Source organism: Sus scrofa, chromosome 10, assembly GCF_054392235.1.
Source record: "Sus scrofa isolate SSC_HxYL_T2T_F1_AM1 chromosome 10, Sscrofa_HxYL_maternal_Yorkshire_Landrace_v2.0, whole genome shotgun sequence".
Lineage (NCBI taxonomy): Eukaryota > Metazoa > Chordata > Mammalia > Artiodactyla > Suidae > Sus > Sus scrofa.
In genome coordinates this window covers 39,707,501-39,725,000 of record NC_139392.1, presented here as the reverse complement: position 1 = coordinate 39,725,000, position 17,500 = coordinate 39,707,501, and positions in this window count along the sequence as shown.

The window sequence follows — 17,500 nt, the reverse complement described above, 5'->3', positions numbered from 1 at the left end:
GGGTCCCGACTCGCGCTCAGGTGAGCTCAGCAGAGCCGGGAGGGAGGGGCACGCGGCAGGGGGTGGGGGGTGGCAGAAGGCCACCCCTCGACCACACGCAACGACACCGGCGGACAGGCGGGGCAAGGAAGCGGCGGCGGGCACGGAGCGGGGCCGCAGCGGGCCCAGGAAAGCGAGACGCACCAGGACGCCGGTCCGGGGGTCGGCAGATGGGGACCAGACAGACGGGAGGTCAGACAGACGAGCGGGAGCGAGGAGGGCGAACGTGGGAGCGGCCGGCATCGAGAGAGATGCCACAAAGGGACGGTGGCGGAGGGGGCGGCCGCAGGCCTCCAACGAGGTGGGGGGGGGCCACGGGGACCATCCCCAAAAACCAGATGCGAGTCGGCTGCCAGGGCACGACACGGGGTCTCACCGCCAGAGGCCTCCAGCACAACGGCGGTCCCGCCGCAACACCCAGGACGCCGACTGGCCTCCCCCTCAACCCCTGGGGGCCCCCCCCTCGCGGGGGCCCCACGACCGCCACCGACGACACCGACGAGCCACAGCCGGCCCCGTGGAAACAAGTCTCCCAAGGCACCTACCGACGACCACCCCCCACACCCCACACGCACCCGCCGTGCCCAACCCTCTTCCCCCACCCCCCCGCGCACAGGGGGACACCCGAGAAGCACATCACCCAGGGACACCCGCCCGGCCACGGCGGCCAGGGGGTGACACCCACACGAGGTGAGGCCATTTCAGGTCCCCGGTTGACACGGGGGCGGGAGGGAGAGAGACATGGCACAGGCAAGGCAGGGCGGTCACCTGTTCGGGGCAGGGGGAGGGCCGGCAGCACCGGGGAAGGGCGGCAATGCACACGGGGCAAGGGCTGTGAGGCAGGGACGCGGGTGCCTGCCCAGGGAGAGGAGAAAGGACCCAGGCACGCCAGGCAAACCAGCACGGGGTCACACCACCACACACACGAGGGCAGTCCCATGACACCTGGGACACCAGGCGGCCTCAGTCGCCCCAGAGCACTCCACGACCCGGCCCCACCACCAGGGCCCCATGTGCAAAGGCTTCCCCCCCCCTGCCACGTGGGGGGGGGGCTCGTCCGCCTCATCTCACCCATCCGTCCATCTTTCCACCCTCATCTCATCCGTCCTTCACCTAGTCCACCCTCCAGGGCCTGACGCCTGGGGGAAACGCTCCTGAGCGAGGCGGCCCGAACCATGCTCGCTCACCACCTCCACACCACCAGCTGCGACCCCAGGCGAGTGCGGGAAGAACCGACAGGCGGCTCGCAGCGGGGGAGGCAGGGGCAGAGGCCGCCGGGGGACGGGGCGCATCCCCCTCCTCCACTTCCCCTTCCAAGGGGAGGGGCACCACGTGCCCACGCAGCACACAGCCCGGCGCTGGATGCCAAAACCCGGCCCGGCCCGGCGTGACCCTCCCCCAACTCGGAGGGGGGAGGTACAGGCCGCATTAGGCAAAAGAGCAGCGCTTGGCCCCCACCGCGGGGGCCAGCGCACCCCTCGCGCGAGGGCGGCTCTTGCCCACACGCTGTGGCAAGTAGCACCGGCAGCTACTGCCTTGCACACTTCAGAGGGGCGGCGGCTGGGGGGTCCAGGTACCCCAAGGCCCCCCTCTCAGATCGCTAGAGAAGGCTTTCTCACCGAGGGCGCGTCGTGCCCCCCACACCATCGTTCGCCCCTTCGGGGACCCACGGGAGTGGGAACACTCCCAAAAAGTGGGAAGTCAGAAGGGGGGGGGTCTGCGGTATGGGTAAAGCACACAGCCCATGTGAGCGTCCACGGTCAGAGCCGGGAGAGCAAGAGTCTGTGCTGCCACCAGGCTTGCCTTTCAGACTTTTCCACGTGGGTGGAGGGGTGCCACGTCCGGAAAGCCAGACGGGGACCCCCCCTTCACATCTCCCGGCCCACCGCGGTCGCTCTCACGACCACATGCAGCCTTCCCGGTCAAGGGAGAAGCATGGGGCGTGCCGCTCAAGGGCCAAGGGCTGCCCTCACTGGCACACAGTGAGGGAGACCCATGACAAGGGGTCCACCTGAGCCCCTCCCGGGGAGGGGACACAAGCTTCCCCTGCCTTACCGTCTCGACCCCCTCCCCTGAGCTTTAGGAAGCTGCTCGTGGGGCACGCCACCACCACAGTGGGGACCCGAGGGGACTCACCGCTGGGAGAGGAAAACGACACCACCGCTCGGCCTCGGGCATCTGACAGGCAACCCGGAGTACTCCAGGGGCACCACAGAGGACCAGGGGAGGCACGCTCACGCACCCGCAGGGATGCGAAGCATGGCAGCGAGGGAGGCCTCCCCCCCACTTTGGGGAGGGACCGCTCGCAAGGCACACGCCAAGGCGGCAAAGCGAGAATGCCTGCTGCGTCCCAAAGGACCCAGGCCCCCCCCCCCCGACTGACACCCGAAGGCAGCAGGGCGGGAGACCAGAGGTCAGGCTGGAGGCCGCACCCCTGCCTTCCCCCACACCACCCGCAGGTGGGGGAGGAGCAGCGAGGGGCCCGCGACAGAATGAGAGGCGCGGCCCAGCTCACCATGAGCGGCCGTCCCTCATCTGGCGCGGCTTAAGCCCAAGCCCAGGAGAGCGCCACATCACCACATCGATCAGTCCTGGCAGAGCCAGGGAAGAGCCCAGAAGAGGGGAGGGAGGGCCAGCAAAGACAATCACCACGGGGGCCTGCTTCAGCTTCACCGGCACCCCCTCCTCCTCCTCCTCCTCCCCTTCCTCTCTCAGGGGAGAGACAGCGGCTGACAACCCCGGGAGGGAGAACGCCTGACACGTGGCACGGAGCCAACAGGGTGGGGTTGTCCCAGCCGAGCCGCCGGGTGCCCGCAGCAGGGAGGCACACAGGGTAGAAGACCCCACAGGGCCACGCGCCCTGCCGCCCTCGGGTCAGCCAGAGACCGGAGGAGACACCGCAGCACGGGCCAGCTGGATGCACAAGTGAGAGCCGGCGCACAGGCCCAGGCGAGCGGCCCCCACGCGGGGTGCAAAGGGCAGGGTCAGGCCTTGGACAGCAGCCGAAAGCCCAAAGCCCCCCACGTGCATCCAGAGGCCCAAGGTCTCCAGCGACAGGCGCTGAAGAGGATCGTGTCAGCATCTACCTGGTGACAGAAAAGGCGTATTTCGGCCGCGAAAAATGTCCATGCCCAGCAGCGGGGCCCACCCACAGGACGTGGGGGTATCCCCGGAACCCCCATCCGGACACTTGTCCCCCAGCCCTGCCCTAGAGTCGCCAGACCCAGCGCTCTCAGAGCCATCTGGTCGACCCGGGGAGCGTGACCGCAAGGAAGGGACAGGGACATGAAGGAGGTGGAGCCGGCCGGCCAGCCGGGGAAGCCCTTCCCGGCTTGCCCACGCGGGCAGGTATCGGTCTGTCCGGAGCTCCAGACGGGGACTTGGCTCCCCCAAAATCCAGGACACACCATCCAGCTCAGGCCGGTCCCCACCTCCCGACCGATCGACCGACCGACAGGGAAACACTCCGAGGGCGGGGGGCGGGAAATGAGAGCGTGGGAAACGAAGTCTTGTCCAACGACCGGGACCCTACATGGGCACGCCTCAGGCCCAGGTGCACCCTTCCCGGCCACACCCGGGAGCAGGGGGCCGGCGGGGTACCGTCCACCGTCTCCGGATCCATCAGGACTTGGAAAAAAAAATGTTTCCACGGAGGCGCCTCCGACGAACGGACCCCGCGAAGGAAGGCGCCGGGGCCCGAGCCACCCTTTCCGCTCCACCCCTCACGTCTTGTGCCGGTCTAGACCTCGTGAGTACGACTCCGCACGGGCCGGCGGTAGCCATCAGTCGGGGGGCAGGCGGGGAGGGGCCCATGCCGGCATGACGACCGGGAAACAAGCGTGCCGGCCACCGAGCCTGTCGCGCCCTCCAACGCCCTCAGCGCACAACCCGGGCCGCTCCTCACTTCGGGGATGAGAGGCTGGAGGGACCGCAGGCGGGAGTCATTCACGCTCCAAAGGGCGACCCGGGACAAGGCCAGGCCACCCGAGCACAGGCAGTCCCGGGCGCCGCACACCCTCTCCCCTCGCTAGGGAGGCGGCCCGGCCCAGGCCTGGTCGGTCCCCGGGGCCGGAGCGGCAAGAGCGGATGCTGGTCGACCCGGCCAGGCGGCCCCAGAGCCTGCCTGGGGAGCGCGGTGACAGTCACTCCCTCACAGGCCTGCAGGCCCAATCTCCGGTGAGAGAGGGACACTCCCAGGCCTCTGAGCCACCGGAGCTGTCGCCGCCAGTGTCGCCAGCCTCCCGGAACTCTGACTCAGGCCGGATGGCTGAGTCACATCCCTCGCGAAGGTCCCCAAAGCTGCAGAGGGAAGGGACGATATAAAAGCGGACACTAGATGGCACGCGACAACCGCCACCAACGTCACCGGGACAGATCCGGAAGGCCGGCCGGCCGGCGGCGACACAACGACACAGCGCCGGCCACCCAAATGCCCGAGCTCTTCCCGGGGCCGAGGCGCCAGGCGTCCTGCACGACCGCGAAGCTTGCCTCGCGGAGCTGCCTCCTGGCAAGGCACTGCGTGGCGTGATGGCAGCAGATGGAAAGAGGGGGGCGGCGGCGGCGGCGGCGGCGGCGGCGGCGGCGGCGGCGGCGGGGAAGGAGCTGGGAAGAGGTTCTCGCTGTTGCCTAGAAGGAGCCGCGCTCGCTCCCCCAAGCATGTCCCTTCCTGGGCTTGGGAATTCCAGAGAGAAGCCGGCGCGGTGAGGGTGGCACTAGCGAGAGAGATCTCAGGTTCCCCTCCACCTTCTCTTCTCTCCCCCACCCCCACCCCACCTCCCTGCACGGAGCTGGAGGAGGGAGGGAGAGAGGGAGGGTGGGAGGGTAGGCGGGGACTGGCAAAAACGAAACCGGGCAAGCTCTCGGAGAACGACAACGCAGGAGTCGGTTTACCTGCCACCCTTACCGACGGAGACGGTCTGTCAAAAGCAGACAAGCAAAGCCCAGAAGCTTAGGAAGGGAGAGAAGGATACAGTCGATCCTAGGAAAGTGGAAATGAAAATCTCTCTCTGCATAGACTGAGACAAAGTCCAAAGAGAACAAATGGCTGCCTGGGGCAAATGCTCTGGTGGTCAGGTCATAGAAACATGGATTTCAGCATGACTGACCAACCACAATGGAGGGAAAGTACAACGCAACACTATGAGTGTGTGTGTGTGTTGGGGGGGGGGGGTGAACTGAAATCTCATCCAAAACAAAACAAAACAAAACAAAAAAAGGAAAACAACCCCCCCCCAAAAAAAACCCAAAAAACAACAACAGAAGAAGAAGAAGAAGAAGGAAGCCCACGACCAACAGGGTCAAGGCTCCTGCTTTCTCAACGCGGTGGCTCTGGTTGCCCCTGTGTGGTGCAGGTTCCATCTCTGCCTCAGGAAAAACTTCCACTTGCTGCCCGTGGGTGTGGCCAAAAAGTAAAACATAAAGCTGAAACGGGAGGGAGAGGGGGTGGAGAAAACCCGAAACAAACAATAAACTTTGCAAGTCTCAGGATTGCCATCCTGGGGTAGTGGAAACAAATCCGACCAGGAACCATGAGGTTGCAGGTTTGATCCCTGGCTCACTTGTTGGGTTAAGGATCTGGCATTGCCGTGAGCTGTGGTGTCCGTCACAGACGCGGCTCGGATCCCGCGTGGCTGTGCCTGTGGTGTAGGCCGGCAGGTAAGGCTCCGAATTGACCCCTAGCCTGGGAACCTCCATGTGCTGCGGGTGTGGCTCCCCCCCAAAAAAAACCAGAAAGAGAGAGAGAGAGAGAGAGAGAGAGAGAAAGAAAGAAAGAAAGAAAGAAAGAAAGAAAGAAAGAAAGAAAGAAAGAAAGAAAGAAAGAGAAAGAAAGAAAGGAAGGAAAGAGAAAGATAGAGAGAGAGAAAGAAAGAAAGAAAGAAAGAAAGAAAGAAAGAAAGAAAGAAAGAAAGAAAGAAAGAAAGAAAGAAAAAGAAAGGAGAAAGAAAGGAAGAAAGGAAGGAAGGAAAGAGAAAGAAAGAAAGAAAAGAAAAAGAAAGAGAGAGAGAGAAAAGAAAGAAAGGAAGAAAGGAAGGAAGGAAAGAAAAAGAAGGAAAAAGAAATCCATCTTGGAGTTCCCGCTGTGCCTAGGTCACAGCTGAGCCTCAAGTTCGATCCCTGGCACAGGAAAGGCAGTGCAGCAGGAAAAAAAAAAAAAAAAAAAAAAAAGAACAACTCCATCTTGCTGGTTGGGCAGGGGAGATGCAATTGCCGGATGACATTCCACAACTCTGCCAAACTGGCAAAACCACGACGCACTTAGTACAGGAGTCATTGAAGACATGGATGTGAAAGCATCTTCTTGCTATCGATTCATTTCCCACAATCCCAGGAAGAGCCATTGGAACAGGGCTCCCATTCCTGGCACGATATCTTTTCTAGGTGTGGGTGGATGCATCTTTTCTCATGGTTGTTTTCCTTTTGACCAAACTTAACTTCAGCCTCCACCATGTCATCTTTTGGGCTCTCAAGCCTGCCATGAGAATATGGTCACCAAAGTCCTCGCCCAGAGGCACCTTTGCCCAGCACCAGTGCCGCCGTCTCCCCCCACCTCCTCCTCCTCCTCCTCCTCCTCCAACCCCCGCCAAGCACCCCACCCCCCACCCCGCTTTGTATTGTTCAGCTGTCTTGCACTGGTCTCTCACACGGTGGCGGTGTGGTCCTACGCATGTCTCCCAACCACATTCAAGTGGACTTCCGGGATCATCATTTTCTGTTTCCTAACTGCACTTTCGTCGTTCTTAGGAGGTTTGCTTCCCTCCCCGCCTCCCCCCCACCCCCCGCGCGCGCGCGCGCGCCCACGCTTGGTGTTGAATCGGAGCTGCATCTGCTAGCCTGAGCCACAGCCACAGCAACGGCGGGATCCGAGCCACATCTGAGACCTTATGCCACAGCTCGCGGAAAAATGCCAGATCCTTAAACCCCTGAGCGAGGCCAGGGATCAAACCTGCCACCTCGTGATTCCTAGTCCGATTCGTTTCTGCCCCGCCATGACAGGAATTCCTTCCTGTGTTCTTTTGGGTCATGGTTGTTTCCAGCTCCACAGAATTCCTCCCCGTGCTCATGTGACATCTGGGATGTGGCGGGGGGCGGGCCGCAAGGTTTTGTTCCCCTACAGTCATGCCTTGAAAAAAGTCTTGTACAACGTTTCACAGTCCAGATCCAGAAGCTGAATCCGCAGCCGGTTCCATCTCATGAAACCGATCTCCCAGCCCAGGAAAACCAAAGGTCGTGGTTGGAGCCCGTGATAAACCCCAGGTCTGAGTCCCGAGCACTGCTGCTCAGGGAAGATTTCGAGGTGTCAGGGTCCAAGGATCCTCCTGGGCACTTGGAAATGTCTCCGATGTGTGCAGGCAGGCATGAGGATGAGAAGGGGCTAAAGAGGGGCAGAGGGTGGTGATCTCTTGTCGGTGGATGTCAAGGGTTGGCGCTTCCTTTTGTGGATCTCCCGGAAAAGTCAAATGTGGGAGAAAAACTGGACCCGTGAGTTCGAGGAGAGGGATGGCCAGAGAAAACCAGAAGAATTCCATCTGCCGACCATTGGGTAGGTAGGAGGGCAAAAACCGAAACCTCAAGCATGAGATGAACAGAACCACATGCTTCTAGCCATCCATAAACCCCGTAAGATAAGATCGTTTCTGCTGAGATACCCTCTCCCTCCCCCCACCCACCCAGGGCGAAGGATCCCTGGGTGGTGGCAGAGGGGTGGGCATGGAACTTCCACAGGCCCTGGGGACACACCCCACCCCACCCCCAAGAAACCCCTAGAAGCTTGGAATTCTGATGTCTGTGGTGTGATGACCATAAACACTGGCTTTTGTGCCATGTCTGCTAGAAGATATGGTTTCCATGACAAATAAAGTGATTTTTAGCAAGTTTTTCTCCACTTGAGATGTATTGAAAATACGTCTTCATTCAGGGGGAGGTAGGTGTAGGTGACAGACGTGGCCACTCAGCTCAGATCGGGTGATCTGGCAGGGCATAGCTCTGGCTGAGGTGCAGGCCAGCAGCTACAGCTCCGATTCTTCAACCCCTAGCCCAGGGAACTTCCATATCCCGAGGGTGCACTCCTAAAAAACAAAAAACAAAATGAACAACACACAAAGAGGGAGCATCTCATCGATGGCAGACCAAATTCCAATGTATATGTATATGTGTACATAGGTATGTACGTATGGATGTGTGTGTGTATGTGTATATTATCGAGAGAGAGAGAGAGAGAGAGAGAGAGAGAGAGAGGATTTTTTAGAGCCATAACTGTGGCATACGGAAGTTCCCAAACCAGGGGTCGAACCGGCATACATGGATACTAGTCGGGTTTGTTACCACTGAGCCACAACAGGAACTCCCCACATTCCAATATTTAATGAGAAAATACATTTTTGATGCTTTAGGCAACCCTGCAAACACCCTTATTTAAGTGACTGGACTTAACAAAAAGGAATCCCTAGCACCTAGTAACAGAGCAAAGATAAAGAAGCACAAGGCAGGAATTCCCGTTGTGGCTCGGTGGAAACGAACCCGACTAGCATTGACCCCTAACCTGGGAACCTACAAAATGGCACATGTGAAGCCCTAAAAGAAGACTACACACACACACACACACACACACACACACACACACACACACACACACACACACACACACACACACGGCACAGACAGATGCGAAAGGAAAAGAAAAGGAAGGAAAAAAGAAAAGGGAAGAAAGAGAGAAATGAACAGGCAGAACAAGCCATTGTGAATGATCTCTAGGGACAGGTATTTTTCTCCAAGCATAATTTTATTTTTCCCCAAGTGATACCAGACCTCTCTCTCTCTCTCTCTCACACACACACACACACACACACACACACACACACACACTCTCCCTCTCTCTCTCTCTTTGAAAAAATTTATGTATTTAGTGGAGTTCCCATTGTGACTCAGCAGGTAGGAATCTGAGTAGCATCCATGAGAGTGCTGGTTTGATCCCTGGCCTCGCTCAGTGGGTGAAAGATCTGGCATTGCCCTGAACTGTGGTGTAGGTTGCAGACACAGATCGGACCTGGTGTTGCTGTGTCTGTGGTGTAGGCCAGTGGCTCAAGCTCTGATTCCCTAGCCTGGGAACCTCCGTGTGCCGTGAGTGCCACCCGAAGAAAGCAAGGGGAAAAAAAAAAAAAAAAGAAACATAAAAACCTGGATTGGGGAGATCCCATTGTGGCTCATTGGTAACAAAGCTGAGGAGCACCCACGAGGATGCAGATTCGATCCTGGGGTGGGGGGGGGGGGTGCTGGTGCTGGTGGTGCTGAGGTGTGTGCGTGTGGGGTGATAAATAGGTTACCTCTGGCTTCTGGGGGGTGAGAGTCAGCATGCTTTTCCTGCACCTGCTGCTCCTGGGCAATTATTTAGTTTTGGTTTCTTGTTCCTTTGTTTTTGTGGTCCTGCATTGTGGTGAGTACTGGTGTAAGTGGCAGGTTCCTATTTGATCCGACATTTCTTTGGCTCTGGTGTCGGTTGACAGCCATGGTCATGACTGGTGGTGGTTGTTAAGTCTCCAGGAGTTCCACGCAACATTCTGATTGTCTTTCTTCCTTGGGCTTTGGCTGCAGCCTCCCCCCCCCCCCTCCCCCCATCATATGGAGGTTCCCGGGCTAGGGGCCGAATCAGACCTACAACTGCTGGGGTGTATGCCACAGTCACAAGCACCATCAGATCCAAGCTGCGTCTGCAACCTACACCGCAGCGCAAGGTGATGCCACCAGATCCTAAACCCACTGTGGAAGGCCTGGGATCGAACCTGCAACCTCATGGTTCCTGGTTGGATTCCTTTCCACTATTCCACGACGGGAACTCCTGGGCTTTGGCTTTTGACAGGTGGAGGGACACAGCTTTCTGAAACGGTGGGGCCAGGGCAAGGCATAGAAACATAAGATGGATGTGAGCCTGCGCCTATTCTTTTCTCGTGTGCTGGGAAGATAAGGTGGCTCTTGCCAGCTGGGATTTCATTTCCCCACAAACGATCAGGCTCTTAAGGTATCAGGCAGGGAAGAGGGAGAGTCAGAGTTCCCATTGTGGCTCAGTGGTTAATGAATCTGACTAGGAACCATGAGGTTGCAGGTTCCATCCCTGGCCTTGCTCAGTGGGTTAAGGATCCAGCATTGCCGTGAGCTGTGGTGCAGGTTGCAGACGTGGCTCAGATCCCGCGTTGCTGTGGGTCTGGTGCAGGCCAGCGGCTACAGCTCCGATTGGACCCCTGGCAGGGGAACTTCCATATGCCGCAGGAGCGGCCCTAGAAAAGGCAAAAAGCCGAAGGAAGGGGGGGGGGGGGGGACAGAAGAAGAGTGAGAATCAGGGTCGGAAGAACATGGGGAAATCGGTGCTAGGTGCCTGGGTGTGTGAGTTCACACGGAATGCTAGCCCAGACCCCTGGCCAGCCACATTTGGGGTATCTATCAACTTGACTCTCCACTCTCCAGCTCACCTGGGTGGTGCTGCCCTGCCCTGCCCTGCTCATGTAAGACCTGGCTCCTCCAGGGATGGCTTTGCACCAGAGGGAGACGGGGCAAAGTCACTGAGCTTAAGGTAATTTCTCCAAGAGAGACTCTGGGAGAAGGAGACCAGCTGGATTTCTGTGTGTTCATTTTTCTTCCTGTCTGCTTGTTTGGTGCAGGCCAGTCCATGTGCCGAGACATTCAGAAACTCTGTACTAGCTGAGACTCAGACCTTGTTCCGAAATAAGCAAAGGGACTTTGAGCTGGGATCACTCCCTGACAAGTAGCTAGCAAAGAAGTTTCCCTTAGCTCTCAGGCCCCATCCCTGCCCTCAGGCGGGTGGGTGTGGGGAGGGGGTGGGGGGGGAGGGGAGGGGCTCGTTCAGGCAGGCAGGCAAGCAGGCAGGCAGGCAGGCAGGCAGGCAGGCAGGCAGGCATGCAGGCAGGCGCTGGTTCATTAGTCCCGCACCCCCCCACTCCCGGCCCCAGCTGCCCGCCCCACCCCCCACCCCCGGCCGCCATCCCTGCTGCGCCGCCTCTCGCTTCCCAAATCGCCTGGACTCACGCCCGGGAAGGGGGGGAGGGGAGATCAGGAAGATCCAGGCCTCAGGGCCTGGGTTCAATCACTTCATTCAAATGCAGAAACTCTCCAGTCAAGTCAGAGGTGGTGACTTTTCCTGGAGCTTCTCTTTAGGGAAAGTGTTTTTTTTCCCCCCTTTCCCCAATTTCCCTACCCTCAGGCTGCCCCTCGCAGACTGCATGGAGGGGGGTGGGGGAGGATGTGTGCACGAAACTCGCCTCGTGTCAGGCCAAAGGAGCCCCCGCCATTTCCCAACCCGGGAAACCCCGCAAAACTTCTGGAGCATGTTGGCCTTGGTGTGGGAATGGACATCTTCACTTGCCATCTTCCTTTGCACGAGGAGGAGATTTTCATCTCCTGCTGTCTGGGGGCCAGAAAGGAGGGCCAGAGTGTCCCTTTTGTGTGGGCCGGTCCTTAAGTCATTTTACCTCACAGGAATCACCCACATAGGGCATGGAGACACGTTTGGGGTCCGCCTCCTCCGAGACGTCCCGGGAAACTTCACGTGTGAAAAACTGTGCTGGGGAGGTCCCATCGTGGTGCAGAAGTGGAAATAAATGCAACTAGGAACCATGAGGTGGCAGGTTCCATGCTCAGCCTCGCTCACTGGGTTACGAATCCCACGTTGCCATGAGCTGTGGGTAGAGGAGAGTGAGAAGGAGAGGGAGGGAGAGGGAGGGAGAGATCCTCCATTTCATGGAACTGGTTTCCTTGTTTTGAGATGACGTCGCTTTGGTGAAACAGTTGTCAGATGGCCTCTCAAAAGGCGGTGATGTGGATGGGCTCCCCGAACCAGGCCCACAGAAACCAAAGGAACGAAGGGGTTAATCCTTGGAGCCAGAGTTCCCTCCTCTGAAACTGAAACCAAGCTCAAGCCCCGGAGTGCTGGTGTGTTGGAGCCAGAGACATTGTTACAGCTAAAAGCTACTTTGAAATAGTCTCCGTTAGGTTATGGCTTGCCTTGGCCCACGAACTTATGACTAATGACTACTGTCGAGTCAGAGTTGTAGTGAACCTGGTGTTTTCTCTACCCTTGAAACACTCCCTAAGGATTGCGACCCCCCCCCACCCCCCGCCCCACGCCCGCCCCGTGGATGAGCAATCTTCACTCCAGAGAGAAGGTCAAAATGCCATAACCCCAAAGACACTGGAAACATTCCATGGACCACCTGACTCCAGCCTTGATGACTTTGAAATGGTCTATCCTAATCTCCTATCCAGGGAGAAGAATGCAAGCACCCTGATGCTTCTAGACAGCTCCGCCACCCCCATGCCTACCATTAAGCTAAACCTATAGAACCCCTTGCTATCCCCTCTCAAGGGAGGACACAGTTTTGAGGTCCTTAGCCTGCTGTGGCCTCCTTAGCCTGGCAAAGCAATAAAGCTGTTCTTTATGCTTCACCCCAAAACTCTGTCTCTGAGACTTAATTGGAGCTGGAGTACCAAGGCCGGTTTGGGCTGCCAACCTTTCCTGGAACTTTCAAACTGTTACATATGAAGAACGGAGCCGGTGACTCTGTGTGTGTGTGCGTGTGCGTGTGAGAGAGACACAGAGAGACAGACAGAGACAGTGAGTGAGACAGAGGGAAGAGAGAGGGAGAGGGGAAAGTCCCTTCAGTCTTTTGTTTTGTCGGTTTGTTTGTTTGTTTGTTTGTTTTGTCTTTTTGCCATTTCTTGGGCCGCTCCCATGGCATATGGAGGTTCCCAGGCTAGGGGTCGAATCGGAGCCATAGCTGCCAGCCTACGCCAGAGCCACAGCAACGTGGGATCCGAGCCGTGTCTGCGACCGACACCACAGCTCACGGCAACGCTGGATCCTTAACCCACTGAGTGAGGGCAGGGATCGAACCCGCAACCTCACGGTTCCTAGTCGGATTCGTTAACCACGGAGCCATGACGGGAACGCCCCTTCAGTCTTTTGAAAGGCCCCTCTGAGAATGCCGTCAGGTGTTGGGGCCAACTTTCCGAGGGGCTCTTAGAGAAATGAACACAGGGTGATGGTTTCACTCTCAGAGACACTCTCAGAGACCATTTCTCTGATGTGTTCATCGAGGGACTCCACTAGCTTCCGTTTTCAGGGCCTCGGGACAAGCGATACGTGTTCTCATCCACAAGGATGCCAGGTCCAAAGGGTGGGAGAAAATGGGAAACGCTCATGAAGAGAGTTGTAGCCAGAGATGGAAGGCAACTGGAAAAACTTCAGGATCCAGTCCAGTTTTCCAGCCACTGAGTTTCTGACTTCTGGAAGGATTTGGGTAGGGAGGAAAAGGTCAAGGATTCTCCATCCCTCTGACAGAGGTATAAGTTACAAAGTAGATGTACATCTTTTGAGAAAGAAACGAACAAACAAAGAAACAAACAAACAAACAATTTTTGTCCCTTTGTCTTTATCAGGAAAAGTGAAAGATGGAGAGAGGGAGGGAGGGTGGGTTGGATGGATGGATTTGGGGGGCGGGGAGAAGATTCTTAGATCCTAATGACCCAATGCTTTCTCTAGTCCTGGGCCTTTAGGTAGGTGATATATCTATATCTATATCTGTATATCTATATCTATCTGTATACACACACACACAGACACACACAGACACACGCACACACACACACACACACACACACACACACACAGACACACACACACACACACAGACACACACACGTAGTTATTTTCTGTTTCTAGGGCTGCACCCATGGCACATGGAGGTTCCCAGGCTAGGGGTCCAATCGGAGCCGTAGCCACCGGCCTACACCAGAGCCAGCACAACGCGGGATCCGAGCCCTGTCTGCGACCTACACCAGAGCTCACGGCAACACCCGATCCTGAACCCAACGAGCGAGGCCAGGGATCGAACCCGCACCCTCAGGCCTCCTAGTCGGATTCGTCCAGCCATGACGGGAACTCCTACATATGTATATAGTATGCATATAGTATATCTTTTTTTAACGCCCACGCCCCAGCCCTATGGAAGTTCCCAGACTCACGGTCGAATCAGAACTGTAGCTGCGGGCCTACCCCACCGCCACAGCAACACGGGATCCTTAACCCACCAAGCGAGGCCAGGGGAGGGATCGAACCCACATCCTCACGGATCCTAGTCGGGTTCATTACCGCTGAGCCCTGATGGGAACTGCAGGGGACATCTTCTTTTTTTTTTTTTTTTTTTTTTTTAAGATGTAAGTTTGTTGTGGTTGTTGGTTGTTGTTGTTGCTTTAGCTCGGCGTACAGTGGGCTTGCTTACAATGTTGTGTTCGTTTCAGGTGTACAGTCAAGGGGATTCAGTGATCCATCTACATCCATCTATCCCTCCGTTCTTTCTTTTTCAGCGTCTTTTCCCCTCTAGGTGATTCCAGAATATTGGGCCATTCCTTCCTTGTTGGTGGGAACACCAGCGTGAAAAAAAACCATCACGGGGGAGTTCCTGTCGTGGCACCATGGAAGCGCATCCGACGAGGAACCTTTGCAGGGAAGGGTGTGGGTTCGATCCCTGGCCTCGCTCAGGGGGGCGGTAAGGATCCGGCAGGCAGTGCCGTGAGCTGTGGTGTCGGTCGCAGACGCGGCTCGGATCCCACATGGCTGTGCCTGTGGCGTAGGCCAGCAGCCGTAGCTCCGATTCAACCCCTCGCTTGGGAACTTCCATATGCCACGAGGGCAGCCCTAAAAAGCAGAGGGGGAAAAAGAAATCATGAGGGCGGGGGAGAGGGATCCATGAGGAGGATGGGATGAACATATACACACACGAGTCTCTATCCAATAGATGACGAACAGGGACCCCTACGCCACCTTCTGGAATCCAAACGCCAAAACCACAAAGCAGAGTTCCCGCCATGGCGCAGTGGAAATGAATCCGACCAGGAACCATGAGGTTGCAGGTTCGATCCCTGTCCACCTCGCTCAGTGGGTAAAGGATCCAGTGTTGCCGTGAGCTGTGGTGTTGGTCCCAGACGCGGCTCGGACCTGGCATTCCTGTTTCTGTGGTGTAGGAGGCCAGCAGCTAAAGCCTCCGATTCGATCCGTCATCTGGGAACCTCCATATGCCGTGGGTGTGGCCCTCAAAACACACACACACACACACACACACGCACACGCACACGCACACGCACGCGCACGCACGCACGCACACGCGCACGCACGCACACACACTCTGGAACCCCCTAAATGGGAGAAAACCGGACACAGTAGTTTTTTAGGGGTCCAGTCTCTGTGACAGGTGAGGATATCAGGCTTGCATCGAGGGAGGGAAGGCTTCACCCCACGCAGAAAACACACCCACCTACCCACCGACCCACCTTCCTTCCTTCCTTCCTTCCTTCATGAGAGAACAGTTGGATGACCCATCCTAAGTGTCGGTTGAATGAAGTCTAGTTACCAGGGTTCAGAGTGGGGGAGGGAGAGGGGTAGGAAGTCTGAAGCCTCTGGCGACTCTCCGAAATGTTCTCCCCCCAGGGTGACAGAGCCGGCAGGTCAGGCACTGCCTTCTCTAGAAACCTTCCTGCCCATGTCCAAGGGGGTGTGGGGGGTTGGGGGTGTGGGGCAGGGAGTGGGTCAGGGAGCCTGGAGAAACACAGACCACCAAGCGGCCATTCTCCCGTCGCCCCGACTGTTTGTTGAATGAACATAATGGACGTGATCCAAGTCTGCCACGCCGCCGCCGCCGCCGCCGCCGCCGCCGCCACCACCACTTTCTCCATCATCTCCCCCACCCTCTTGCCTGCAGCCATCTTTGAAAAGGCTGCTGTTGTCGCTGCCTTTGCATGAAAGTGAGTGAGGACCCCTCCCTAATACGGAGTGTTTCAGTCCCTGGTGTCTCTGACAGCTCGCTCATGTATTGGTTGTGAACCATCTTGCCTTGAGGATTTGGAGGATTCGTGAACATTGCAGGAGCCATGGGAGCAGTGAAGTCCTTATCGCCAACCCGACACCCCCCCCCCCCAAATTTCGTGGCAGGGAGCACACTTTTCTTTCACCCAAGAGATTTATTTCCTGCTTTCCGAAGAGAGAAGGAAAGGAGGGTCAGAATGGTCCTCTGGTGTCTGGTGTCCTGTCCCTTTCATTGCACACACTCCTAGTGCCACTGCGGGAGGCACGTTCGGGGCGCGGGGTGGGGTGGGGGGGGACCTGCTGCACGCACCCGCCCCTCACTTTCAAATGCGAAACTCAAGGAGGATGTGAATGTCCTTCACGCCACCGATCAGGTGAACGGGATGGCTTTCTAGGGAAATCCTGGTGTTTCCTTTCACTGCCATGACGAACACCCAGAAACAACCCTGTAAGTTCATACAACTTTGTCAGTCAACTGTATTCCAATAAAATGAAAAAGCAAGACACAGACACACCCAGACACACACACCCACACGCACACACACACGCGCGCACACACACGCACCCCAACCCAGAACCAAACACCCTCTCCTGAAATGGGGGGGGCGGGCCCACCGGAGAATGAGCAAGAGAATTCCAGAGTCGGTAGGAAAGTGTCATCTGCAGCGGTGTGAGAAACCCCAAGCTCTTTTCTTCCTGTCAAGGTGAATAAACTTTGTTAATGGGAGTGGGTGCCCTCAGTGTGCCCTCCGAGAGGAAAGGCAGGGAGCATTTTCTCCCTGAAGAGCTTAGTGCTGTCATAGCACTGACGGACAGGATGAACGATCGGTGAGAGGTGGCAGCAGCAGTGGTGGCCGCCTGCACTGCCTGGGCGGATTGGAAACATAGACGAGCCACCAAGACTGCGTGTGACACCCCCGTGCCGCCCCCCCCCCCCCCCCCCCCGTCTGTACAGTGACAAGAGTCCTTTGGGGGAAAAGGGGGGGTGGGTGCTCTTCCAGTGTGTCTGTCTGCATTCATCAGGTGTGGGAGAGAAGACAGATGTTTGTTTCCACTATCGTTCGGAGGACTTGCCCAAGAGTACCACGTGCCCCCAAAAGATAGCACCGGAAGAGAGATGCACGAGGTTTCTGAATGCATGCCGTGGGTGCTCCAGGCTGCCTCCAGGCCGCCCCCTCGCCCTCCCCCTCGCCCTCCCCCTCCCCCTTGCCAGAGGCAGACGTTCCTTGAAACAGCTGGCTTTGAACTTGGGCTTCTAGAGGAAGGTTTTTCTCCTGCTTTCAAGACGGGAAGAAGAGGGTGTCCGTCTCACATCCGTCCTTTCCGGGGGGGGGGGGGGGACCCGCTTTGGTGTGCTTGTGAGGGAGAGAGACAGAGACAGACAGGGAGGGACGGAGGATAGGCAGACAGTGAGAGGCAGAATCAGAGGGAGAAAGAGGAGGAGGGGAGAGAGACAGAGAAAGTGAAACAGAGCTAGGTATAGAGGACGCTGTGGCTGGGTCGTATTCTGCGTGTTCTCAGTGAAGTCGTCCTAAGGCCTCTGGAGGTCCAGATCACTGCTTGGGGCCGGAAGTCTGTCTGCCCTTCCCTACCCAT